The sequence below is a fragment of the Macrosteles quadrilineatus genome, unplaced genomic scaffold (assembly GCF_028750875.1).
Source record: "Macrosteles quadrilineatus isolate MER2022 unplaced genomic scaffold, UCM_ALF_1.0 Scaffold_7__1_contigs__length_78375512, whole genome shotgun sequence".
Taxonomy (NCBI): Eukaryota; Metazoa; Arthropoda; class Insecta; order Hemiptera; family Cicadellidae; genus Macrosteles; species Macrosteles quadrilineatus.
The window spans coordinates 43,508,088-43,523,427 of NW_026542600.1; positions in this window are offsets into that span (position 1 = coordinate 43,508,088).

The window sequence follows — 15,340 nt, forward strand, 5'->3', positions numbered from 1 at the left end:
TTATATAGCGAAAAAATATTTTCTGTGTCTATGAGACTTGTGTGGTATGAGGCAGGGCTTAGCTATACCGTAATAGTCTAGTTGCTAAAAGGCATTTTTCACCCAAACCTGAAAGTAAGGTCCACCCAATGTTTTTTAGTGTTTTCTTTTTCTTTAAGACCTATATAATTAAAATCTGCAGGGTGCCACTTTGTCACCCTTGAGCAAATTTAAATATTCAAAATGGCGGCCAAGATGGCTTAAAAACTGCATATTTGCTGTATCTTACCCTATAGAAGAGGCAGGATGATAATTTTTGTATCTAATTTTATGTTTTAAGGGTCAAAGAATACCAATAATTGATTATCTTAGTAATAAAATATATATGTTTGCTTTAAAAGTTAATAGGATGTCATTGGTGAATTGAAAAATGCCTTTTTTATTTAAATTACATTAAAATACATACAAGTTTTGAAAATGATATACCACATGCATTTTTATGAACATTTTTGAACAAAATCGACTTGATAGGTACCAATGCTGATATTTATTCGGTGGTTAGTACTTCATTTCGATATGTAACATTTTTTTTTTTTTGCTAATGGCGGTGAATACGGTTAACACGTGTGCCGGTTCCGAGTTTTGTAATAAATGTAATATAATCGTTCAAGAAACTGACAAAGGTTTACAGTGTGAAGCTTTCTGTAAAAAGTGGTTTCATATAAACTGTGAAAATATTAGCTCAAAGGAGTATACGCAAATCAATAAACTATCGTCGTCTGTACATTGGTTCTGTGCTGCGTGTTTGGAAAAGGTATACTGTATATTTGATTCGGACTGCCAAGCTACAGATCTAACCAATATCAGTAAAACAATCAACTTACTGGTGGGAAAAGTTAACAATATACTTAGTGATAACAAAAAACTAAATGAAAAAGTTGATAGACTGATTGACGAAAATGCTAGGTTAGGACAACAGGTTAGCTGTCTGCAAATCGAACCAACCGAAGTCGAACCGGTGGAGGATCATCGAGTTGACGGATCAACATCGAGTAATCAACCAGACATAGGCCTAAGCTTGACTCTATGCTCAGACTCTACAAACAGTCAACAACATAGTAACGTATCTGCATCTGTCAATAACATAACCTCTCTTGGTTTAGAAATAGAAGCCACTACTAGTCCTGCTGTAAACTCAGAAGTTCATGGATCGAACCACCAAACAAAATCAGGTAAACTATTCTCTGATGTTTTGAAAGTACCTTCTTCTAATAGATATAGACAACCTAATTCTCAAATCAACCCTTCAACTGAGAGTGGGCATAGGTCTAAGGATAGTAGTCAACTTGTAAGTAATAGGCATATTAAGAAGACTGAAGTCCCAATCATAGGAACAAAATCTGGTGCTTTTGGAAATCTGAAGACTGTTGCCAAAAACAAAGCAGTTAATAAATCCTGGATCTTTATTTCTAGACTAGACGTTTCTGTAAATAATTCTTTAGTTAATGACTACTTGGCTGATAACGGAATAGAAAGTGCATGCTGTGAGGATATCTCGACTCGTTACAATAGCTATAGGTCATTCAAAATAGGAGTGGAACCCTTACAATTTGACAAAGTATTGTGCGCTGAGTTTTGGCCGGAAGGAACACTTATTAAAAACTTCATTCAAAAGAAATCAAGCCGTTTTGTGAGATCTAAGGTTTTTTTAGGAAGCCAACGACAAGCCTAAGTAATGTTTCCTCGGAATCGACGCAAGCAACTTGTGTACAAAATAATAAACCAACGCTCGGAATATTGTACGGTAATGTGCAGTGTATTACCAATAAGCTTATAGACATCGAAATGGTGGCTCTTCCTATATTGTATACCATCTTGTGTATAGTTGAACATTGGTTAGCCTCAGATAACTATTCACTCTATAATATCTCAGGCTATCAGTTGGCGTCAATATACGTTCGTTCGTGTTTTGGACATGGAGGAGCAGCGATATATGTTCTTCCAGATACGGAGTTTAAGGAGATTGACATTAGTAAGTTCTGTGTAGAGAGAAATTTTGAAGCCTGTGCCATTAGGCTTAAGACATGGAACACTATTATTGTTTCACTCTACAAACCCAGTGGCAGTAGTGACACTGTATTTTTTCAAAAACTGGACTTATTACTGGACTTTTTGACAAAATATGATCAAGATATAGTAATATGCGGTGACCTGAACATCGAAGCATCTGGACAACAGCCTAACACGCTCAGGCTTCATGATATTCTCCGATCGGCGGGTATCTATTGCACCAACTACAGACCTACAAGGGCAAATGCATGCATAGACTATATACTGACTAATATTAAACCTTTTGACCACTCGGCTGATGTGCATGACTGGCCAATATCCGATCACTGTTTTCTAAGTGTCAAAATTAATAGGCCTAACCTAAATGCAACTCTGTGTGAAAATGAGGAGCCTCCCTCGAACGCCATTCTAACCTATAGGCCATTCGACGACCTGAAGCTTTATGATCTCAAGCAATGCCTCGAGAACATTGATTGGTATGCTGAACTCCACGGTCTGAACGCAGAGGACAGGTATAACAAATTTCACAATATATTCATGTACTGGTTAAACCTATTTGTACCATTGAAGACTAGATCTTCGCTCAACAGGAAATCAAAGCAAAAGTAGTGGTTTACTCCACAACTTGCACGTATGAGGAACAACCTTTTGCTCTTACTCGACTGTGCCCGTTCTACTGGTGAGTAAGCTATCAAAAATCAATACAAAATAGTAAGCAAGGAATACAAGTCCATGTTACTTAAAGCTAAGAAGGATCACAACACCAACTTCATTAATGCTGCAAAAAATAAGTGCCAAACAGCCTGGCAAGTAGTCAAGGAAGAGAGTGGGACCTATTCAGCTTTTGTCCATCCCCAGCCATCTGCAGAGACTTTTAGTGACTTCTTCCAGAGGGTTGTGACGGAGACTCGAGAGAGCATCGAACCCACAGACGTGACCGCTGGTGAACTGCTAACTGACCATCTGAGGAAACCTCCTGTCAACCTACAGTGGACTCCAGTGAGTGGCCAGAGTGTTCTAAAGATTATCAAAGATACGAAGTCATCTAGAAGCTGTGATGTATATGACATATCATCAGACCTTTTAAAAGCCTTAATGGAATCAGTAGCTGTACCTTTAGCTTTATGTATTAATACCAGTCTAAATGAGGGGATTTTCCCATCCAAACTCAAAATATCTAAAGTTGTGCCTGTGTACAAAAAAGGTAGCAGGAGTGATCCAGGAGGGTACCGGCCGATTTCTCTGGTCCCTGTTATTTCAAAAGTCTTTGAAACTGTAATAAAAAATCAAATAAGTAACTTTTTTGAACAACATAACCTTTTTACTGACTGTCAGTATGGTTTCAGGCCTGGTAGATCTACGATCGATGCAGTCGAAGTGTTCATAAGTCACGTACTTGCTGGCTTTGAAAGCGGAAATCCCACAGGCGCAGTCCTCTGTGATTTGTCAAAAGCCTTTGACTGTGTCGATCGTAATATTCTTTTGCACAAATTGGATTTTTATGGAATCATTGGCAATCAAAATTCTTTGTTGAAATCATACCTCAGTGATCGGCTCCAAAAAGTTTCGTCAAACAACTCATTTTCTAATGTAACTGAGGTTAAGTACGGGGTACCACAGGGATCGGTACTGGGCCCTCTACTGTTCCTAATAGCCATAAACGATCTTTCCTCAAATGTTGAATGTAAATCCATCTTATTTGCTGATGATGTAACCTTTGTCACAAAAAATTTAGTACTTACTGAAATCCCAGTGGCTGCTAATAATATTCTTAATCAAGCAAATGAGTGGTACAAAGCCAATATGTTGTTAATGAATAGGGAAAAAACTCAAACTGCTGTTTTTACTTTGACAAGTGCTGGTAATTTAGAAAATGAATTCTCTCAGTGTGTTAAGCTCCTAGGTATGCACATAGACTCTAAACTAACATGGCATGAGCATGTCAAACACCTATGTAAATCGTTACACCGAATAATATGTTTAGTTAGAAAGTTAAAAGTCTGCATATCCCCTGATTGCTTAAGAATGGTTTATTTCTCTCTTTTTTCAAAGTAGAATTGTCTATGGGTTGATGTTTTGGGGAAATTCTAGCTCCATAAGTAGTGTGTTAGTAGCCCAGAAGAAGATGTTGAGAATCATCACTAACTCTGACACAAATACACACTGCAAACCTATTTTTTCACAGGAAAAAATTCAAACTGTAATCAACTTGTACATTTTTGCATGTCTCTTACATACCAAAAAGCACCTAAACACTCTCATTCTCTACAGGCATGTACACAACCATGGTACACGAGGTCAAAACAAAATCTGCAGACCCTACACAAGACTGACCAAGGTTCTCACGTCCTTCGAAGCTACCTTTTCAATTGCTTGCCTTTTTCAGCTCAGCATGTTAGCTTAGGTAGTTTTAAGAATGTGATATATGCATGGTTGATAGTAAGGCCCTTCTACAGCCTTAAAGAATATTTTGAAGCAGACTTTAGCTCCATCAATTTTGCATGATGTTTTTAGTTTTTTTTTTTCCAAAATAGCCACTCTTATTTAATTTTGTAGAATGAACACTTATTTTTATGTTTGCTTTAGTCAGCATGTTTTACTATTGTACTTATGACTGTCTTGTGCATTTCAAGCATCCATGACAAGATCGATTGCATGTAATTTTGCCTAAAGATCAATAAATGTCTTATGTCTTATGTAACGCGTTTTTGGCCGCCATCTTGAATCGCCATATTGCATATAAATAAAAGATTTTAAATTAATGATAGTGTTGTGACACGTAAGGTAAATGCACCAGTAGCTGACAGTGCTCCAGAAGCTGACAGTTTGAGTTTCTTTACATTATAATGTGGTCTCTTAAAAATATTTACACATGATTGCATTGTTAGAAGAACATATGTTTATTCTTGATTTGTTTACAAAAAAATCAGTGAAATTTAGCCCATACTCGCTGAATGGTGGTGGTTTGAAAGCGACCCTGTCTGTACACATCACATTTAGTCGATTCCCTTAGTGAAATTGTTAAGAAGGTAAGTTTGGTTTTTAGTCATTTCGCTAAATTTCTTAAATAGTATTAATGATTAGGCTCATTATTTTTATCAATTATACCTTTGTTGACAATTTCATGATAAAATTGGGGTGTTAGGGGTTTTGGATTAAAAATTATATCAATGTCAGGCTTTGGTACACAAAAGCCATACAAGTTCCAATAGCTGACAGGGGATATTTGCTACTTGCACAATATTAAATTGGCTTTACCCATCGAAATTTGCATGCTATTTATAATTTATGTGATCACACATTTTTATAAAATGATTTTAATTTTTTAATTAATAAGCCAAATTATCTAAAAAAATGTATATATGTTTTTAATATAAATAAAAAATATATATATATTTTTTAATGTAAATATTTTTTTATTTTAAAATATGTAAAATAAATTTTCTTAATAACGTTTTACATGATTTTATAATTTAATTATTAAGTAAGATTTTATTCGTCTTATAAATTATAAAACCCTTAGGTTTAGCAGCTAGTTCATGTATAGTTCCAGTGTCAGCTACTGGGACAACTGACTGTCAGCTACTGGTACAAGCACTTTTTTCACTGTCAGCCACTGGAACACGTACAAAGGTTGAATTAAGTTTAAAAATGTTATAAAATATATTTAAAAAACCCTTTTTGTATGACAAATTTGAAAACTACACTAAATTTAGAATCACATAAAATCCGTAATATCTCTTTAGTTCCTATTTATTCAAAACCACGGATTATTAAGTGCGTATAGTTTCTTATACTGTCAGCTACTGGTGCGTTTACCTTAATTTTAAACTATATTTTCATGCTGATTTTAATTTTGAAATCCGTTAATTTAATATCCTTTTTCATTTTGGAGATTTATTCAAACGAAATTCTACCCCATACATTTCTAATAATTGTTTCGTACTTTCAACGGTAAAAAAATTCTACATATCCAGTTATTATTAACGCTTGCAGTTCGTTCTAGCCTTAAAATATTCATTGATGTAAGGGCTTTCATTTGAGCTATTGGCCATTAAAAACGGATGAGTTTTAGACCAGCTACGAAGCACAATACAATATTAAATTGACCTTTTTAGAAATAAGTTGTTATTAAAAGATTTATATCTCAAGTTGTTAATATGTCACCAAGTTGTTTCTGGTCTCAAACTACTCAGTAAATGTATGGCTTTAATTTCAATATTCACTAAATAAAATCTGACAAATTTAAAATGAGACTTGGACTTTTATTTAAAATTAAATAATTTTTATTTTGAAAATTGTTTTCAGTTAAAGAGGATAATCCCCAATTCTAAATAAGTAATCCATAGCTAAAATAACTCAATACTTTGACGAATTATTTAAGACTATTAAGAATTTTTGGAGCTATTTAAGATTGGGGATTTATGGATTAGGATGGATTTGGGGATTTGGGGATTAGTTATGTTGGTCCATTTAACTAAAGAAAGTTTTCAAAATAAAAATAATTTAATTTTAAATAAAATCCAATGATTCAATTTAAATTTGTAAAATTTTGTTCAGTGATTAATAAAAATTAAAGTGATTAATAACATTAAATTTTGTCCAATGTTGGGAAAAGCCACAATTTTAATAGTGATTTTAGGGGGTTTCTCGTAGACCAATTTTTAAAAACTTTTAGTATGTCACACTGCACACCCAACAATAAAAGTAAAACCATAAAACGTTTCATTGAAATTTTATTTTAGAGGTCATATCCTATATTTCTCTAACTACTAGCATGCTACTAGTGTAATTGTCTACATATTGTGAAAAATTGAATTTTGGTATGTTTTTCAGTGTTCCCGTGCTCGGATTTTGCCAGATTTTTTTAAATACATTGCCCTACGAATGTATGATTCTAAAATATGTCTTAAATGTTCTCAAAGCAATTTTTCCCACCTCAAAGTAGATTTTAATCGGACTAGATGTAGTGGTGCAGCACGGCTAGCGTTCCAAGTTGAAGACTAATAACAAATATATCCCATAATATATCTTCAAAGCAATATACAAATTGATATGAGGTTGATAATTGTTCAAAATTTAATGCAGATTATTTTAAGAGCCACAAAATATGAATGTTCTTATCATCTGAGTTTGTATTTGCAAACATTTAAAGGTTTTACTAAAAAAAATCTTCGAAATTTGGTATTGTTTCTATTTAAAGCTGTCTCTTTTAAATAAATCAATATTTAAATGGTATAAAAGTTATTATTATCTTAAAGTTAACTTGATGAGAAAGCTATTAAGACAAATCGCAGATTTTTAAGACGATTAGTTGTCAAATTATTGATGTTTTACTAAAAGCTTACATAAATCCAATATGGCGGAAGTTTTTCCAAAATGGTGGCTTTCCGCCACTTGGATTTTTCTTGATTTTTAGTATAATATTCTTGACACCTTTGTTGACAAAATCCCATAAATTTTGGAATATATGTGGAAGAATATGGGGAAGAAATATATTTTATTTCTTTTACCTTAAGTTTGATGTTGGACCGTATTTTGAAGAGCCTAAAGAACAGTGTTTTTTCTTAATTCAAGAAAACTATAATTGAAAAAGCAGTTGATAAAGTCATTCACAGTTCCTGAAGAAGGATAATGCACTGTCCACAGTACAGCACAAGCATCAATTAGGAGAACTTCTTGTAAGTTAACTGATTTGATGACTGTGATCTGTTTGAATGATGCACTTATCCTCAGAAACCATTGTTTATAATGTTTTTAGTCAAGTAAATACTTGAAAACATTGTTGATAAGGTAACTTGGCAAAAAAAAGTGGAAATTATTAAAAACCTATATTGATTTATTATTTTGGGTAATTTTCCAATTAAAACATCAAACTAGGCACAAAATGATTATCCTGTCTCTTCTATAGGGAAAGATACAGCAGATATACAGTTTTTAAGCCATCTTGGCCGCCATCTTGAATATTTCAATTTGCTCAAGGGTGACAAAGTGGCACCCTTAATTATGTAGGTCTGCAGATTTTAATTATGTAGGTCTTGAAGAAACAGAAACCACTAAAAAACATTGGGTGGACCTTACTCCCAGGTTTTTTGACCTGCAACCAGACTATAAGTGTAAAGATGTTGGTGTTGTTGGTGCCAATTCCGGAATCGAAGTAACAATTAACCATACAAACTTTACTCATAATATTAGATATATAGATTTAATGATAGCTTAGGTTTGCTGCTAAGGAAAAGTGTTAAAGTGAAAAGTGAAAAAGTGCTAAGGAAGGGAAAAAGTGTTTTGATAAAAAAACTAATGGCATAGGATCAAATTAATTAATTTGCCAAGTTAAAAATATATCTATAAATAAGCTAACTACAACAGTTTACGTTTTACTAAAAAAATCACATGTAAATTAAAATGTTGTATTTATTTTCTCCGAAACCTTCAACCCGCACGATAACCCTTCAAATTACAAAATAATTTGCTTTTATTGATCTCTACACGACGACTGTAATTAAATTTGGGCGTTTCACGTTTTAGGGTTAAAATAAAATAAGAAATAAAAATTTATTTTTTTTTCGTTCAAAACCTTATAGCACCTCGTTCCAATGGTCCGATCCTGCTTGTTCGCGAACTCACTCAAGTTTATCCAGCCCTACAAACTCATGCAAAATTTCATCTAAATTGTTTTTAACACTTAAAAACCCAAATAATTACAACTACTGTAAGAAACCTTTTAACAATAAAACCAGCTCATATCGCTGTTTTCTTTACTTTATTGCCGATCGGCTAATATGCATCGTTCCAGTTATCTATGAGGTTTAGTGTTATTGATGATTTATCTATTCTATATATAATTCAGTTTTAAAAATCGTTGTACAACTAAATCTAGAGTTCTACTGGACCGATTTTATTAATTAATGGGTCGTTGAAAAGCTTAATTCGTTTAGATTTGCAAAAAATTATGAAAGTTTGTTTTTGTTATGATTTATGGTGAAAAAAAAAAACATGTTTTCCATAAGAAATACATTGAAAACTGTGTTTTTCACACTTTTTATTTGGGTGAGACTTTTGGCTGCCTTTTTTTAGAGTTTCCAAGAAGTGTATGGTAGCAATTTGTAGGAAATGTTATTCTCTTTCAGAATATCACCCTCCACTTTAGTCGATTTCCTCACCATTTAAAAGCTATTTGCAAAAAGCTAAGCAACCTCCGAATTTATAGTAATGAGAAAATACTGAGTTAGGGATATTTTTGTTAAACTTTGTACAACTAAATCTAGACTTCTACCGGGCCGATTTAGTTACTTAATGGGTCGTTGAAAAGCCTAATTCGTGTACATTTGCAAATAATTATGAAAGTTTGATTTTATTACATTTTTGAGGTAAAACAATAAAAATAAACAAAATTACATTTAAAGCTCCTTTTTTCCAAGTTTATATTTCCAAATTTATATTTGTAGCCAACTTTAGGCTGCCTTTATTGAGTATTTTCCAGAAATACACAATAGTAGTTTGTAGGAAATTGTATTCTCTAACAGAATATCACCTTCCACTTTGGTCGATTTCCTCGCCATTTCAAATTTATTTGCAAAAACGTTAAGCAACCTCCAAATTTATAACGGTGAAAAAATACTGAACTAATTTTCAGTTAAACAACTGAATTTGTTGTAGTCCAGGAATTTTAGGGATTCAAATGCCATTCGACCTAACAAATTCGAACTACATAGAAATTTTGCACAGCTGTTAAGTAAGCCATGTTCTTGAAAATGTCAAAAGTCCCCGGAAATCCCTGCTGTGCTTCAGCCGCCATCTTGGAAAATGGCGGCCAATTTTCACTTTTTTGACAATATTTCCCAAACTATTGGTATTAGAGAATTTTTGTTAATACAAAAGTTAAAGAACACCTTAAAATACACATTTTTTATATTACAAGGTTTTCTCTATCTCTAACGGCTATTGAGATAAATAATAAAAATAGTTTTAAATTTAAAATTCCCATGTTATTCTTATGAAGGAAAAGAAAATTGTTGCAGTTTGCTTATTTATGGATATATTTTTATCAAACTTGGCAAACTTATTTATTTTATACTAAGCTAATGGTATTTAACATAATTACACACTTTATAACCCTTCCAATAGCAGTAAACGTAGTACTTGTTAAATTTAAAGTTATTTAAATAGGGATCCTATCTTTCATTTTTAGGAAATATTTTAGTAAAAATCCAGGCAGGCAAATGGAAATTCATTTTTAGACACGATTGCTAATTTTTCCTTATTAATATTAAAGAGAAATGGAAAATGGCGGCCGATTTTTTTTAATGAATCCTTAATTGTCAACATTATCAAAAATTACCAAGAGCTAAATAATATTCGCTACTAAAAACTGAAAAAATGTTTGTATTTTGTTTATTGATATTGGCAGCACTTTTTTAACAGGAATATTTGACTTGTTCATTGTTAGTCAGCTGACAGTATAATGAAGTATGATAGCTGAGAATGTTTGTTTGTTTTACAGATTCTGAAGTTATTTAATAAGAATGAAAGGCTGTTTTTAAGTGTGTTCGTGTTTATTTGAAGTTGTTTTATTATTTTTCGGTGTACATTGTTAACGTTGTGTGATATATATAACCATGCCAGTGTCATTTAATTAAACATGAAATGCGCAATATGTGAAGTAGAAATTGAAGAAGATCAGGTAATCGTGGAACGAGGAATAGAAAATCTAATTCAATCAAGCATAGATAGAGGGGATGAGAAACATATAATATTTGAAGCACTGGGAAAAGTAACATTACACAAAACTTGTCGTAAAAGCTACACAAGAAAGAGTACTAAAGTTTCAGAAAACAAAGAACATACACGACCATCATCTCCTAAGGTAAGTGCAGTGCTCAGACCAGAAGCTAAGAGATTCAACTTCCGTAGTGACTGTTTATTCTGTGGAGAGACAGCTAGTGTCCCTGATTCAAAATTCCCTAAAAATAGACGTCTGGACGTGTGTAATGTGGCTACAGTTGAATTTCGTGCTAAAGTTATATCAGTTTGTAAACAACGCTCTGATGAGTGGAGAAATGAAGTTGACTTACGAGTAGCAAATACAATTGATCTTGTGGCAGAAAAATGTCGTTATCATAAGTACTGTTACCACAGATGCATGCGCATTGCAAAGAAAGACTTGTCAGGTCGTCCAGAAGATTCAACTGCATCTTTAGCTTTCAATAAACTGTGTAAATACGTCGCAAGTAATGATGAGTGCCAGTATAGTTTGAGTGAGCTTAAACAAATAATGATTGATGAGTCTCACATACGGAAAGAAGACTGTTACAGTGATCATTGGTTGAAGAGTAAGCTTCTTTCTCACTATGGGTCAGATGTTATATGTACTGAATTGCATTCGAAGCACAATATTTTCAGTTTCACTCAGACAGCACAAAAGATTTTAACAGAGCAATGGTATAATGATCGAAATACCAATAACAGCATTGAGCGATTGCGAATTGTGCAAACAGCAGCCAAGATCATAAAGGAAGACATTTCTAAAACAGTGTATGATTGCAGCATGTATCCAAATAGTGACGACATAAAATATGGGGGTACAAATATAGTACCAGCTACACTTGAAGCTTTTACGAATATTGTTACTGCAACAAAAACCAGCCCCACACCAGATAATGTTATCCGTAAGAGAACTTTTATCAACCATTCGATCATTGCTGCTAGTCGGCCACGTTCCTTCCTATCTCCACATCAACTTGGGCTTTCTGTACACGTTTATCGCTCTTATGGATAAAGACATCTGATTGACGTGTTGCACGCATTGAGTGCATGTTGTTCTTACGCAGAAGCTACTAACTATGTAAACTGTGCAGTTAATAGTCCACAGCCAACAGTTGATCCAAGTTCTTTCCTACAGTTTGTGTTTGATAACGCAGACGTAAACACAAGAACACTTGATGGGCTAGGTACCTTCCATGCACTTGGTGGGATAAAATGTGTTACTCCAGGAAAAGCAGTCTCAAAATGCCCTTCTTTACCACGGACTCTTGATGAGAAGTGTGACACTGCTTCAAATCAGATCCCTATAATTCCTTACACAAAGCCTCCAACCTCAGGACTTCAGAAAATAACTATAAAGGACCTAGGAAGTGACTGTTTTAATGAAGATTCTGAAACAATTGAAGATGCGGATACAATCCGCAAACTATTGAAAGTTAATGTGTTATGGTTGGTTGGATTCATGGAAGTTGAAAATCAAATACCAAGTTGGAGTGGGTATATGAGATCTGCAATCAACACTGGATCATGGGAAGTAAGCCGAGTGCTAGCTGTGCCTTTCATAAACTTAGATCCAGGGAATCTAACGACTCTTTACTCAGCTCTGACATTTGCAGCAAAACAAAGTCAGTTTCATAACCAGGCGTGTGTAGTAACCTTCGACCAACCTTTGTTTTGGAAATCTGTGGACATAGTAGAGTCAACTGAAGCTGGGTCCATATTATCAGCTGGTATTGTTCGATTGGGATGTTTTCATTTATTAATGTCTTTTCTAGGATCAGTAGGATATATAATGAGTGGTAGTGGTATTGAGGAGTTGTGGCAAATTGTCTATGGAAAAGCGACTGTACCTCACATGATGGCCGGCAAAGCATATGCAAGAGCGGTACGTGCACATATTTTAACAGCTTCAGCACTGTTCAGTCTTATTCATGACGAGGTGGTTTCAAAATCAGAAGAATCGCTAGATGTACTAAATGAATTAGCCAAACAGTTGTTCGAATATGGCATCACTGAGAACGATGTATTTGAGACCACCACTATTAAGACATACCTAAATATTTTTGAAAAGACAAGAGGAGAGCTTGAACAATCTGGACGTACTGCAAAACTTTGGCTTCAGTACTTCGACCAAATCATGCTTATGTTAAATTTCTTAAGAGCTGAACTATCAATAAACTGAAATATCAATATACAAAATACAAACATTTTTTCAGTTTTTAGTAGCGAATATTATTTAGCTCTTGGTAATTTTTGATAATGTTGACAATTAAGGAGTCATTTAAAAAAATCGGCCACCATTTTCCATTTCTCTTTAATACTAATAAGGAAAAATTAACAATCGTGTCTAAAAATGAATTTCCATTTGCCTGCCTGGATTTTTACTAAAATATTTCCTAAAAATGAAAGATAGAATCCCTATTTAAATAACTTTAAATTTAACAAGTACTACGTTTACTGCTATTGGAAGGGTTATAAAGTGTGTAATTATGTTAAATATCATTAGCTTAGTATAAAATAAATAGTGTAATAAATACTTTTCCCAGTGCTTCAAATATTATATGTTTCTCATCCCCTCTATCTATGCTTGATTGAATTAGATTTTCTATTCCTCGTTCCACGATTACCTGATCTTTTTCAATTTCTACTTCACATATTGCGCATTTCATGTTTAATTAAATGACACTGGCATGGTTATATATATCACACAACGTTAACAATGTACACCGAAAAATAATAAAACAACTTCAAATTAACACGAACACACTTAAAAACAGCCTTTCATTCTTATTAAATAACTTCAGAATCTGTAAAACAAACAAACATTCTCAGCTATCATACTTCATTATACTGTCAGCTGACTAACAATGAACAAGTCAAATATTCCTGTTAAAAAAGTGCTGCCAATATCAATAAACAAAATACAAACATTTTTTCAGTTTTTAGTAGCGAATATTATTTAGCTCTTGGTAATTTTTGATAATGTTGACAATTAAGGATTCATTAAAAAAAATCGGCCGCCATTTTCCATTTCTCTTTAATATTAATAAGGAAAAATTAGCAATCGTGTCTAAAAATGAATTTCCATTTGCCTGCCTGGATTTTTACTAAAATATTTCCTAAAAATGAAAGATAGAATCCCTATTTAAATAACTTTAAATTTAACAAGTACTACGTTTACTGCTATTGGAAGGGTTATAAAGTGTGTAATTATGTTAAATATCATTAGCTTAGTATAAAATAAATAAGTTTGCCAAGTTTGATAAAAATATATCCATAAATAAGCAAACTGCAACAATTTTCTTTTCCTTCATAAGAATAACATGGGAATTTTAAATTTAAACTATTTTTATTATTTATCTCAATAGCCGTTAGAGATAGAGAAAACCTTGTAATATAAAAAAATGTGTATTTTAAGGTGTTCTTTAACTTTTGTATTAACAAAAATTCTCTAATACCAATAGTTTGGGAAATATTGTCAAAAAAGTGAAAATTGGCCGCCATTTTCCAAGATGGCGGCTGAAGCACAGCAGGGATTTCCGGGGACTTTTGACATTTTCAAGAACATGGCTTACTTAACAGCTGTGCAAAATTTCTAGGTAGTTCGAATTTGTTAGGTCGATTTTCCTAATATTCTTCCACTATTGTTAAACTTTGTACAATTAAATCTACAGTTCTACTGAACCGATTTTATTAATTAATATGAATTCATTAACTGGAAAGCCTAATTCGTGTAGATTTGCAAATAATTATGAAAAATTGATTTTTAAAGATTTACTAGGTGAAACCCGTCAAAGTCTGACAGTTGCTGTTGAGGTTGCAAGCAAGATCGTTTGACTGTAAATCGATGATAAATGACTCCATCTTTTGAAAATTTTGCGTTGTTCCTGATTTAGCAGTGTGCTTTAGGTACGTCCGATCTTAATAATCGATAATTCAAATGGAAGCTGGTATTTCACTGACGGTCCTTAGGTCAAAACAAATAGAATGACGTAATTAGAATTGAGTAAATATATCTAAAACTAAATTCCATATCCAAGACATAATTAAATTTATGTTTTCTGATTGAGCGATACAGTATATCTTTAACTTAACTGATTAAAACTATCAATATCTCAAGTGAAAGGCTTTGAAGTATTTTAAGACCAAGACATATAAAATAACTTAAATAAAATTCGAGTTACGTATCATTGATTGCAGATAAGTACTAAAACGATTATAATTATTGTTGATTCATTATTCGGCAGTGTGCTTTAGGTAGGATTATTAAGATCGGAATCTTAATAATCAATAGTTCAAATGAAAGCTGGTATTTCACTAAAGGTTTTTAGACAAAAAATATAGGGTAATGTAATTAGAAGTGCTGGAATACATCTTTAATTGAAGTAAAAAATCAAAATAATAAAATTTATATTTTTCGTTGAGTATACATTAGATAAATTTGAATCATGCTTGATGACAAATATTTGCTTGCATAGCTTTATTTTAAGACCAAAATTATGAAAATCGGGTTGGTAGAAGATCCAAA